This window comes from Haliotis rubra, unplaced genomic scaffold (genome assembly GCF_003918875.1).
Source record: "Haliotis rubra isolate DU_JTF1 unplaced genomic scaffold, ASM391887v1 Scf278, whole genome shotgun sequence".
Classification (NCBI taxonomy): domain Eukaryota; kingdom Metazoa; phylum Mollusca; class Gastropoda; order Lepetellida; family Haliotidae; genus Haliotis; species Haliotis rubra.
The window spans coordinates 1,046,311-1,057,804 of record NW_025766869.1 but is presented as its reverse complement, the minus strand read 5'-3'; the positions used below and the strand labels follow the sequence as shown (position 1 = coordinate 1,057,804).

The following is an 11,494-nucleotide window of genomic DNA, read 5'->3' as shown; positions in this document are numbered from 1 at the left end:
TTAGAGCGTTCGCTCGTCACATCAAAAAGCCCAGTATCGATTCCATACATGGGTACAATGTGTGAAACCCATTTCTAGTGTCCCCCGCCGAGATATTGTTGGAATATTGCTAAAAGTGGCGTAAAACTAAACTCACTCACTGTGATTGCTGGATTAACCAAGAAACAAAGAAACAAACATCTATCCGAGCAGTCGAGTGAGGTTTAAACGTGTACTCTCCCCGTGACACGTACCTTTCTGTAAGTTATCTTTTATTTCAAGTGTACCGAGATAACTAGCTCTATCAACGCAATTCTTCCCACCCAATGCGTTACCAAGCTGGTTGAATTGTCAGTTAATTTGTTTATCAAGCCCGAAAATGGCGGATCTGTGACAAGGGTTAGCTTTGGGAAGCTACCTGACAACGTGCGGCACTTGTAGATGAAATGAACAATTACTGTCAATGGAGAAGCGAAGTTGACCACAGGTCACCTTAACTTCCCATCTATCTCGTGCGTTTTCGCGCGGTCTTTGAACTCTATTTGACATTCTCGCGAGATCTCGTGGTTTCCCGGTAAGCAAATCATGTTGAGCCTTGCATCCCAGGTTTGTTGCTGTAGATTCGTAGCTTATCACAGGAATGCTGTTTTTTGGTGTGAATTGTATGAGCTGGATTTGATGCCCTTTATTCGGTCCTCTCTCTCAATAAAGTCTCTCTCTGGCTGTGAATAGCTCCAACATTGAGGGTTACATTCATCAGACTCTTTCTCACATCTGATGCAGTTACAACGAATACCGATCACTGAACCTTTGCACTTAAGGACAGACAATACCATTTAGAAAGTGGTCAAATGTAACAAATGTTATATTTGGGATTGCACTTTCTCAGTAAAGTACAGATTGAAGGACTTATTTGGGTTTAGTCCCCCGTGGGATTCGAACCCATACTCTCAGAGTCCGACACCTAATCACCTAATCCTGTATATATGTTGCACATACCTCGTACTAGAGACCTAAAGGAGGATTCTGTTTGGAATGTATTCCGGTTGTCTGTCAGCCCGCCTGTCTACAAACTATTCAACAAGTTCTGATGAAATAACACGGATGGGTAAGAGATGTTTCTCGCAGCCTTTACTACCTAAGGGCGGTGGGGTAGCCTAGTGGTTGAAGCGTTTGCTCGTCACGCCGAAGATCCGGGTTCGATTGCCCACATGGGTACAATATGTGAAGCCCATTTCTGGTGTCCCCTGCCGTGATACATGTATATGGAATATTGGAAAAAGGGCTAAAACCAAAACTCACTCACTCACGGTACAACCTCCATTTACCAACAACCCGCTGATACGAACCCTGTTTAACCAGAATCATTTTATTCTGGACAGATTCCAATTCGTTGTTCATTTGAATGTTGTTTAACGCCTCACGTAGCAATATTCTAGTTGCGTTACCCTGGCCTGTAAATAATCGAATCTGGACCAGATAATCCTGTGATCAGTATGGTGGAGAAGACGTCCATGTCGAAGGGGAGCGATGACACGTCACCATGCTTGTAACCGAGGCTGAACGCTCATTGCATTAACGCACATCTTGCATCTCAGCACTGGGTGCTGGGTCCAATCTCTAACCTGAAATCCCGAGTGTGTCGGGTAGGGTGGGTGGTTGGGTCGGGGTGGTGGTGAGGCGGGGGTGTATGTTTCAAGGTGGCGTTGCTTCATGCTTCACGTATCTAATAACAAGTGAGTGAGTGAGTGAGTTCAACGCCGCTTCCATTATTACTTCATATCCAAGCATATCACATTGATGCGGGGGAAAGCCCGTAGTGATACAGACTTTTCACATTTACATGTTTTAAACCTATGAGCAACTGAATGGTGCTCACAAACCTGCATGTCTTAGTCAATTCAAATCTTAGATTCGAATCAAGTACGTTTCCTGGTATGACCAACGGAGGATATTCTGTACATAGAGTTGCGGCGGATCTGTCATCCACTGACTCCACGAGGCATGCAACTGATTTCCCAGTGGCGATTTGAGGGAGCCGGTGAAATGGGCTTCAGACATTGTACCCATGTGAGGAATCGAACCCGGGATTTCGGCGTGACGAGCGAACGCTTTAAACACAAGGCTACACAGCCGCTCCTCTTGTTTAAGAGCATGTATTCGCTCAAAAAACGGTATGTCTCCTTCAACCTATATATTTCAGTCAGGATCCCCTACATTTTTAATAGTACGGGGGCGGTGGGGTAGCCTAGTGGTTATAGCGTTCGCTCGTCACATCGAAGACCCAGGTTCGATTCCCTACAAGGTTACAATATGTGAAGCCCATCTCTGGGGTTCTCCTCCTTGATATTACTGGAATACTGCTAAACGCGGAGTAAAACTAACCTGACTTACTCACCCATTTTAACATTGCGTAAAAATAAACACGGATACCCATTCTTACCACGTCCGTGTGTTATGACACAGCAGAAAATCAACCATCTTCCATCAGTATGTTTTATTTATCAAGGAAATAACATCCGACCTCCTTTTGAAAACTATTCATCTTTCTCAAAAGGTTAAAACGAAAATGTCTTGCTATGATGTGTGACATGGGAAAACGTGCAGCCCCACTCATGCATATGAAACAGTCACACCCAGAAAACCACTCAACTTCTCCATTTTTCTCAAACATTGAATGCATTACTTCAAGAATTCATTAAATCAGGCGGGCGTGCCTTAAAGTTACATGTCCGGGTCACCCGATGCGAATAAAGAATCAACTAACTATTGCAGTCATGTTTGATGTCGTAAATAATCAACAAAATATTGCAGTCATGTTTGATGTCGTAAATAATCAACAAACTATTGCAGTCATGTTTGATGTCGTAAATAATCAACAAAACTATTGCTGTCATGGTTGATGTCGTAAATAATCAACAAAATATTGCTGTCATGGTTGATGTCGTAAATAATCAACAAAATATTGCTGTCATGTTTGATGTCGTAAATAATCAACAAAATATTGCTGTCATGTTTGATGTCGTTAATAATCAACAAACAATTGCAGTCATGTTTGATGTCGCAAATAGTCAACAAAATATTGCTGTCATGTTTGATGTCGTTAATAATCAACAAACAATTGCTGTCATGTTTGATGTCGTAAATAATCAACAAAATATTGCTGTCATGTTTGATGTCGTTAATAATCAACAAACAATTGCAGTCATGTTTGATGTCGTAAATAATCAACAAAATATTGCTGTCATGTTTGATGTCGTAAATAATCAACAAACAATTGCAGTCATGTTTGATGTCGTAAATAATCAACAAACTATTGCTGTCATGGTTGATGTCGTAAATAATCAACAAACAATTGCTGTCATTGTCGTAAATAATCAACAAAATATTGCTGTCATGGTTGATGTCGTAAATAATCAACAAACAATTGCTGTCATGGTTGATGTCGTAAATAATCAACAAAATATTGCTGTCATGGTTGATGTCGTAAATAATCAACAAACTATTGCTGTCATGGTTGATGTCGTAAATAATCAACAAACTATTGCAGTCATGTTTGATGTCGTAAATAATCAACAAACTATTGCTGTCGTAAATAATCAACAAACATGGTTGATGTCGTAAATAATCAACAAAATATTGCTGTCATGGTTGATTTCGTAAATAATCAACAAAATATATTGCATGGTTGATTTCGTCATATTTGATTTCGTAAATAATCAACAAACTATTGCAGTCATGTTTGATGTCGAAAATAATTAACACACTTTAGCAATCATGTTTGATGTAAATAATTAACAAACTATAACAGTCATGTTTGATGTCGAAAATAATTAACACACTATACTAGTCATGTTTGATGTAAATAATTAACAAATTATAGCAGCCTAGACTTAAGCTGGTTTTATAGTGCTAGCTCACTGAGATACCATGCCGCAGTGAAGCAGAAATACCCCACTCAGACACATTATACTGACTCCGAGCCGACCAGTCCTTGTTGTACCCATTAATGCCGAGCGCCAGGCAGGGAACAGCAAGTACCATATTTTAACGTCTTTTGATATGACGCGGTCGAGGATCGAACCCGCGACCTTTGCCCGGGCGGACGCTGTAACTACCGCACCACGGAGGCGGTCTCATAAAGCAGACATTGTGTACGTCAAACCGCCATAGATATTAATGTTGGGAATTGGTTGCAATCTCACAATTGATAATGTGTTCATTACCAGCGAACAATCATCGAACTGCGTCATTTCTCAGATTTGCCTATTCAGGTGTTATTGCAGATAAGTATATCATGGTTCTCTGTTATTTTTTGTTTATTTAGAAACTCCGCAAATTGCTTGTGCAAATTTCACATCCAATTTAAAATGTTGCAACATGCTAGTTTAAAGAGATGACTAATATATCATGAACAGACACTTTCTGGAGTCTTCAAGAAATATTCAGTCATGACTTTTCAGTAAATGAAGTGAGTTTCTAAGAGTTAGACACGTTTTCAGGCCCTGACAAATTCTAAGATATCTCCTTCGTCAAGTGAGGTGAGGTGAAATTGGGTTTAACGTCGTGCTTGAGAATATTTCGCTCATATGACGACGTGCATGCGTGTGTATGTGTATGTGCGGCTGCTTGTACTAGCCCAGACTGAAGCTGGTTTTATAGTGCTAGCCCACTGAGATACCATGCCGCAGTGAAGCAGAAATACCCCACTCAGACACATTATACTGATTCCGAGCCGACCAGTCCTTGTTGTACCCATTAATGCCGAGTGCCAGGCAGGGACCAACAAGTACCATATATTAACGTCCTTTGGTATGACGCGGTCGGGGATCGAACCCGCGACCTTCCGCTCTCCGGGCGGACGCGCTAACCACTACACCACGGAAGCGGTCCCTTCGTCAAGTGTTTAAAACACCAAAACGGTAGTTCCAAAATCGTTTGTGTTCGATAATGAGAAAATGTGATCAATCGCTTTGTCGTTTGATCACTGCGACCAATCTTCAATTATTTCAATTAATTGGAACGCCACTATTTACAAAGTTGTGTGGGGGATGTCATGATTTGTACCCATCTTAATCAATGGAAGGTAGTGCTGATAATATTGACCGGATAAACAGCCGACCGAATTAACGAATCACGAACATGAGGGTGTTCGTTCGTTCGTTCGTTCGTTCGTTCGTTCGTTCGTTCGTTCGTTCGTTCGTTTGTTTGTTTGTTGTTATTTCACGTCACTCTCAGCAAAACTCCAGCTATATGGCGGCGGTCTGGAAATAATCGAGTCTGGTTCAGACACTCCAGTGATCAACAGCATGAGCATCGATCTATGCAGATGGGATAGGATGACATGTGTCAACCAAGTCAGTCGCCTCTTACGACAAGCATGGATTACTGAAGATCAATTCTAACCCGGATGTAAACACTTTCCAAACTGTAATCGCCGGGATGTCTGGATTAATGCGTCCATATTAAGGAGGTTTTGCAGTATTCACCAGTCCAGTTTTTTCCGTTAATGTTTGACTATTATGCAGTCAACCAGATACACGAAGTCATTTTGTAGAAATATAAACTTACCCTAAATCGCAGATACCTACAAATAAAAACAAGTCCGCTTTCGCAATCCACAACACTTACATCCATTATAACGAGTGTCCATTACACGGAGAGGATAAAACAGCTGACACTAATATGTCATCTTATATTTTATGTTGACAAAAATGAGCGCTCATAATACCCAGTATTCTTATTAATGAAAAAATTGCCAATCGTATGAAAAGTTAGCATATTCATTGATCTACAAGTATTAAAGGACGAATTGAATAAATTTTATGTATGTTTTATTCCATGTCTGTGATTCGTTTTAGAAATGGGGCTTAGTGTTGCGTAAACCGTCTCTACGCCCAAAGCCTTTCATCATTCGTAACCAGCAGTGTATCATTAAGCAATAAAAATCCGCCACGCAATGAATTCCGCCTAAATTGTAAACTATATGTCGTAAATACTTGAAAACCACAGCCCTTACTACACGAAAATTGATGAAAGATGTCAAACATTGATAACATGCATCGCTACAGATTAAGAAATTACAATTTAGGAGAATTTAATGAACACACGCGCCCCGCCCAACGACGCTGAACTACAAAGAACATTTGAAAAGGTGTCATTGAAAACAGAATTGTATCTGAAACGAACAATAGCGAGACTCAATCTGCAAAATATTGTCGTTGAAAGGCACAACAATCGAAAGCTATAAACACACTCAAGCGATGAGGCTGGTTGTCCATAAAATCAGACTTGATACGGAAAAGGATCAATGCCCAGCAAGATGTTTTGTTCAGCCGTTCACTTGCCAGTTGGGCGGATGGTCACTGGTCACTACAGATCTACTTAAGCGTCCACCTCCTTGTGTGGCTATCATAGATTTTATTGTTGATCGTTGTGCTATAATCCACTAATAGGGAGTGACGGATTAAGTCCAAAACGACCCGAAGGAACATCCTGTCTTTGCGGGGAGCCTACTTGACAGGCATATTACGCAATCCTTTTCGTTTGTCACCTGTTTCGAGGCCATAATAATCACTTATGCACAACTAGCTACCTCAAGTACTGACTTGTTCAACCCGAGTTTTTTCCCCTGATTTCTTTTTTAAAATTGATTAAAAATATAAATGAATGAATGAATGAATGAATAATTGAATGAATGGATGGATGGATGGACGAATAGATAGATAGATAGATAGATAGATAGATAGATAGATAGATAAGATAGATAGATAGATAGATAGATAGATAGATAGATAGATAGATAGATAGATAGATAGATAGATAGATAGAGAAGATAGATAGAAAGATAGATAGATAGATAGATAGATAGATAGATAGATAGATAGAGAGAGAGAGAGAGATAGATAGATAGATAGATAGATAGATAGATAGATAGATAGATAGATAGATAGATAGATAGATAGATAGATGGACAGACAGATAACGAAAGAACAAACAAACAACCAAACATATAAACCAAGTGAGTTGTATCTATGGTAACCATTTACACCATAAGGCCGACTTTCATTTTATAGAATTGATAAAACTGATTCTCCCAAATGAAATGATAGAATGACATAAGGTGATTGAGGAGCTTTTGGACGACGGTAATGTACACCACCTGTTGGTGGGAAACGGCCTTCCAGTGTAATATTGACCACACTGACCACCCAGCTGGACCCTCCTTGACCGATGAATACCGCCTTTAACCCAAGGGTACAATCTCCTCCTGTGTATAACAGATTAGGTAACATGTGGCTGTCAATATGTAGGAACTGTTTCGGCGTTTTCTTCGCCTCTAACATAAATGGCGTTTGGGTGTCCACATGACGGTACACTTGACCTTGTGGCGATCATCCCTGACGGGGTGGTTGTACCACATTCCGATGACCATCACCTGAATACGACACTTCATGGGCGACGATGCTAGGCACGTATCGTTGTTGATTTCCTAGGTCAGGAATGAGTGAGTTACTTTTTACGCCGCTTTTAGCAATATTTCAGCAATATGATAGCGGGGGACACCAGAAAGGGGCTTCACACATTGTACCCATGTGGGGAATCGAACCCGGGTCTTCGGCGTGACGAGCGAACGGTTTAACCACTAGGCTACCCCACCGCCCCTAGTAGGTCAAGAGGCGGAAGCAACTCTATCTTGGTCAGCCTCATAGAGCTTGGTTTTGACATGGGTCTCAGAATATTTCAGAGAGATGACCCCGTCCAAAGTCTTGATGCATTGGAACAAGACCCATCATGAATGCAATCAATACTTCAACGGTAAAATGCAATCAGATACAGACAAGGAGAGTTGAGGTTTGCTATTGCAGTTGAGGACCGCCTCCGTGGTGTAGTGGTTAGAGCGTCCGCCCGGAGAGCGGAAGGCCGCGGGTTCGATCCCCGGCCGCGTCATACCAAAAGACGTTAAAATATGGTACTTGTTGGTCCCTGCCTGGCGCTCGGCATTAATGGGTACATCAAGGACTGGTCGGCTCGGAGTCAGTATAATGTGTCTGAGTGGGGTATTCATGCTTCACTGCGGCATGGTATCTCAGTGGGCTAGCACTATAAAACCAGTTTAAGTCTGGGCTAGTACAAGCAGCCGCACATACACATACACACGCATCCACGTCGTCATATGAGCGAAATATTCTCAAGCACGATGTTAAACCCAATTTCACCTCACCTCACCTATTGCAGTTGACGGAGGTTACACCTGATATTGACATTTTGCTCGGGTATTCATAACTATTTGAATTCTTGAAGATTATATGCAAGAATCTTGAAAATGGCGGCACTTTTTAACGTCATACGACCAAGGTTATCAGCACTACAAAATCAGTTATATTGCCATGTTTGCGTCTCTGTATAAACTACAGATTTTCGTTCTTTCTAATTATTCCTGGAGGGTCAGTTTATCCAGATAGTAACTTCAGTTGTAGTTTGGATAAGTTTCGTTGCTATGGTAACATATCTGTACTATGAAAAAACAGGGGGTGTTGCGATACTTTCTTCGATATATATTGATATATTGTACAAATACCCGGATATCTCGATAGGTCGTAAAACGACGTTGACTAAAACTCAACTATCTCGATAGATCCGGCGTAAATCGACGTTCACTCAAACTCTGAATCTCCTGATGTATCGATTAGGACGAAACATTACAATGGCGACGAACTGTGGCATGAGCAAACTATTCACGTGATAACTTGTAATGACACATAAGTAACCAATTCTCGTTGACCTTGACCGGGAATTTCAAAGAAGAACAGCGCAGATCGATGCTCATGCTGTTGATCACTGGATTGTCTGGTCCAGACTTGAAGATTATTTACAGACCGCCGCCATATAGCTGGAATATTGCTGTGTGCGGCGTAAAACTAAACTCACTCACTCACTCACTCAAAGAAGAACACGTTCCCTCTCTCTGGACATTCGTATTCGCCATTCGGTCATATATTCAGTCAAACACCCTTGTGTCGAAGTTCGATGTGTCGAAGTAATGGTTGTCTCAAAGAAAAGATTAAACCCTGCTTGCTCCTTTGGTCCATAAAATTCGCCTATGTCGAACCTCGAATAACTGGAGGTATTATACAGGTCCCTTCAGCTTCGACCCAGCGGTGTTTGGCTGTAGCTTATTGTGATCGACAGGTCACAGCGTTGGAATCAACAACTTAAAGATCCCCCGTTATTTCCAAGCCTACGTCAGAGTCATAACGTAACAGTGAAATATACATGTAATGTACACACCTGTAATTGACACCTGTCGGTCAAACTGTTGTCTTATCACAACAAGCACAACGCCCAGAGATAATTGTGTCACTGTTATCAACATGTGCATGGACACCCCTCGAGACATCACAAGACTGTACACTGATATTGACATGGAGAAGTCACCTGTGTACACACGTAGAGTATGTCTAACATCGACCTTACGATAGCTGATATTTGCACTGGCAATTGCATAAAAATAAACACTAAAATACTAAATATTAAACAGTCAGGCATAAAAGGTATGCATTTGAAATTTGATTTCCGAAACAATTATGAAAATCGTAACGTTAGCAAAACGGCACCAGTCTAAATACAGTCGCCGTAACACTGAGAACAAAATGTCACAAGAATGATACAGGTTCCTGGTGTACCAAAGGGACGCTACTCAGCAAGCACCAATCATGGATGTGTACTTTCATCTTATCCGCGTTTCAACACCACAAATCTTTTATAGGTTATTGACAAGTTTCATAACAAGTGAATAATATTTAAAATATGGACAATATCTTTATTGTTTGTTGACACATCTCCGCTCTACATCTTCCCGGGGCGGTGGGGTACCCTAGTGGTTAAAGCGTTGGCTTGTCACGCCGAAGACCCGGGTTCGAATCCCCACATGGGTACAATGTGTGAAGCCCATTTCTGGTGCCCCCTGCCGTGATGTTGCTGGAATATTGCTAAAAGCGGCGTAAAACCATACTCAGTCAGTCAGTCAGTCTACATCTTCCCAGTTAGGTTGTGAAAACTAGAGGTGACAATTGATGGAGAAACAGCTATTGGGATAGAGATAGTCTATTGCGACCAACTATCGCTATTCTCCTTGAATTGTCTCATTTGAAGTCATTTCCCAAATGAATGCATAGTCTATATGAAATAAAACAAGCTGAAGTAGTTTCAGTCACTTTTAATAACTGACAAGGACCTTGAAACCCAGATCAAGTTTGTTTAAGAGGTAACGGGCGTATAACTCTAAATCAAAGTGAACGAATCTGGTACTTCCTGTATTTTGAGCTGTTCATTTAGTATTGATCAGTTACTAAACTATCCATAGTCACACATGTATCGATAATTTTTCCTTTCTACCATCGATTACTTGCTGTCGGAGACTCAACAATTACAATCCATCGATAGTTCGATGCATCGTTACAGCCATAGTGAAAACTGATAACAGACAGACGTGGTTGCAAACAGAGCAAGGTTGGAAACTGTAAAGTTTAACGTATTTATGCTTTCCAATCGTCTACATGCCTATTTGCTGAGTTGCCTCCCTTTGGTGCACCAGGAACCTATGGTTTCAGCTCGAATATGTTTCTACTTTTGTAGCACCACACCTGTACTCAAGCAAGTGGTAACCGTCTGAGACTTGCATTACTCGGGGTTTTCATCCCTCATCAAGTTGACACGCTGTGATATAACTGAAACACTGTACAAAGCGGCGTTAACCCAAACTCGCTCACTCACTCACTGACTTTATAAATCTTTAAAATACGGTGGATAATCGTATGGAAAATTACGATTTCTTTAAAAGTTTTCGAAGATTCTTTTTGGGTTTGTTTCCGATAAACATTTTCATATTAACTTGACTTACAGTACGGCGAGGTGGTCCAGTGGATGAGGTGTTGGCTCGCCATGCCGTAAGTCGGGTTCAGTTTATGATATTTGTTCTGATATTGATTTAGTGACTATCTGTAACCGTAATAACGGATGAAGTACATTTGAGGTAGTGAGGTGGGTTTAGCGCCGCTGTTTTTCAGGCCTGCCAGCTTGTCTGCCGTAGAGAACCCAGTCACTGCAAGTCACTAATAGTCTGCGAGTTGAGATCACTGCGGTTTTCATTTCAGGCCTGCCAGCTTGTCTGCCGTAGAGAACCCAGTCACTGCAAGTCACAGATAGTCTGCAAGTTGAGATCACTGCGGTTTCCTATTTCACGCCTGCCAGCTTGTCTGCCGTAGAGAACCCAGTCACTGCAAGTCACTAATAGTCTGCGAGTTGAGATCACTGCGGTTTCCTATTTCAGGCCTGCCAGCTTGTCTGCCGTAGAGAACCCAGTCACTGCAAGTCACTGATAGTCTGCGAGTTGAAATCACTGCGGTTTCCTATTTCAGGCCTGCCAGCTTGTCTGTCGTAGAGAACCCAGTCACTGCAAGTCACTAATAGTCTGCAAGTTTAGATCACTGCGGTTTGTTACAAAGAATAGAGG

At 41.4% G+C, this 11,494-nt stretch overlaps 1 long non-coding RNA gene across 1 annotated transcript; it reads right to left on the bottom strand.

The window, feature by feature from the left end:
- Nucleotides 1–207: 207 nt before the first annotated feature.
- On the bottom strand, nt 208–10,451 carry LOC124281041. Its single transcript, XR_006899834.1, has 3 exons — nt 10,352–10,451; nt 10,101–10,105; nt 208–233 (listed from the first exon to the last, which is right to left on the bottom strand). It is a non-coding gene; the product is annotated as an uncharacterized LOC124281041 (long non-coding RNA).
- Nucleotides 10,452–11,494: the final 1,043 nt, after the last annotated feature.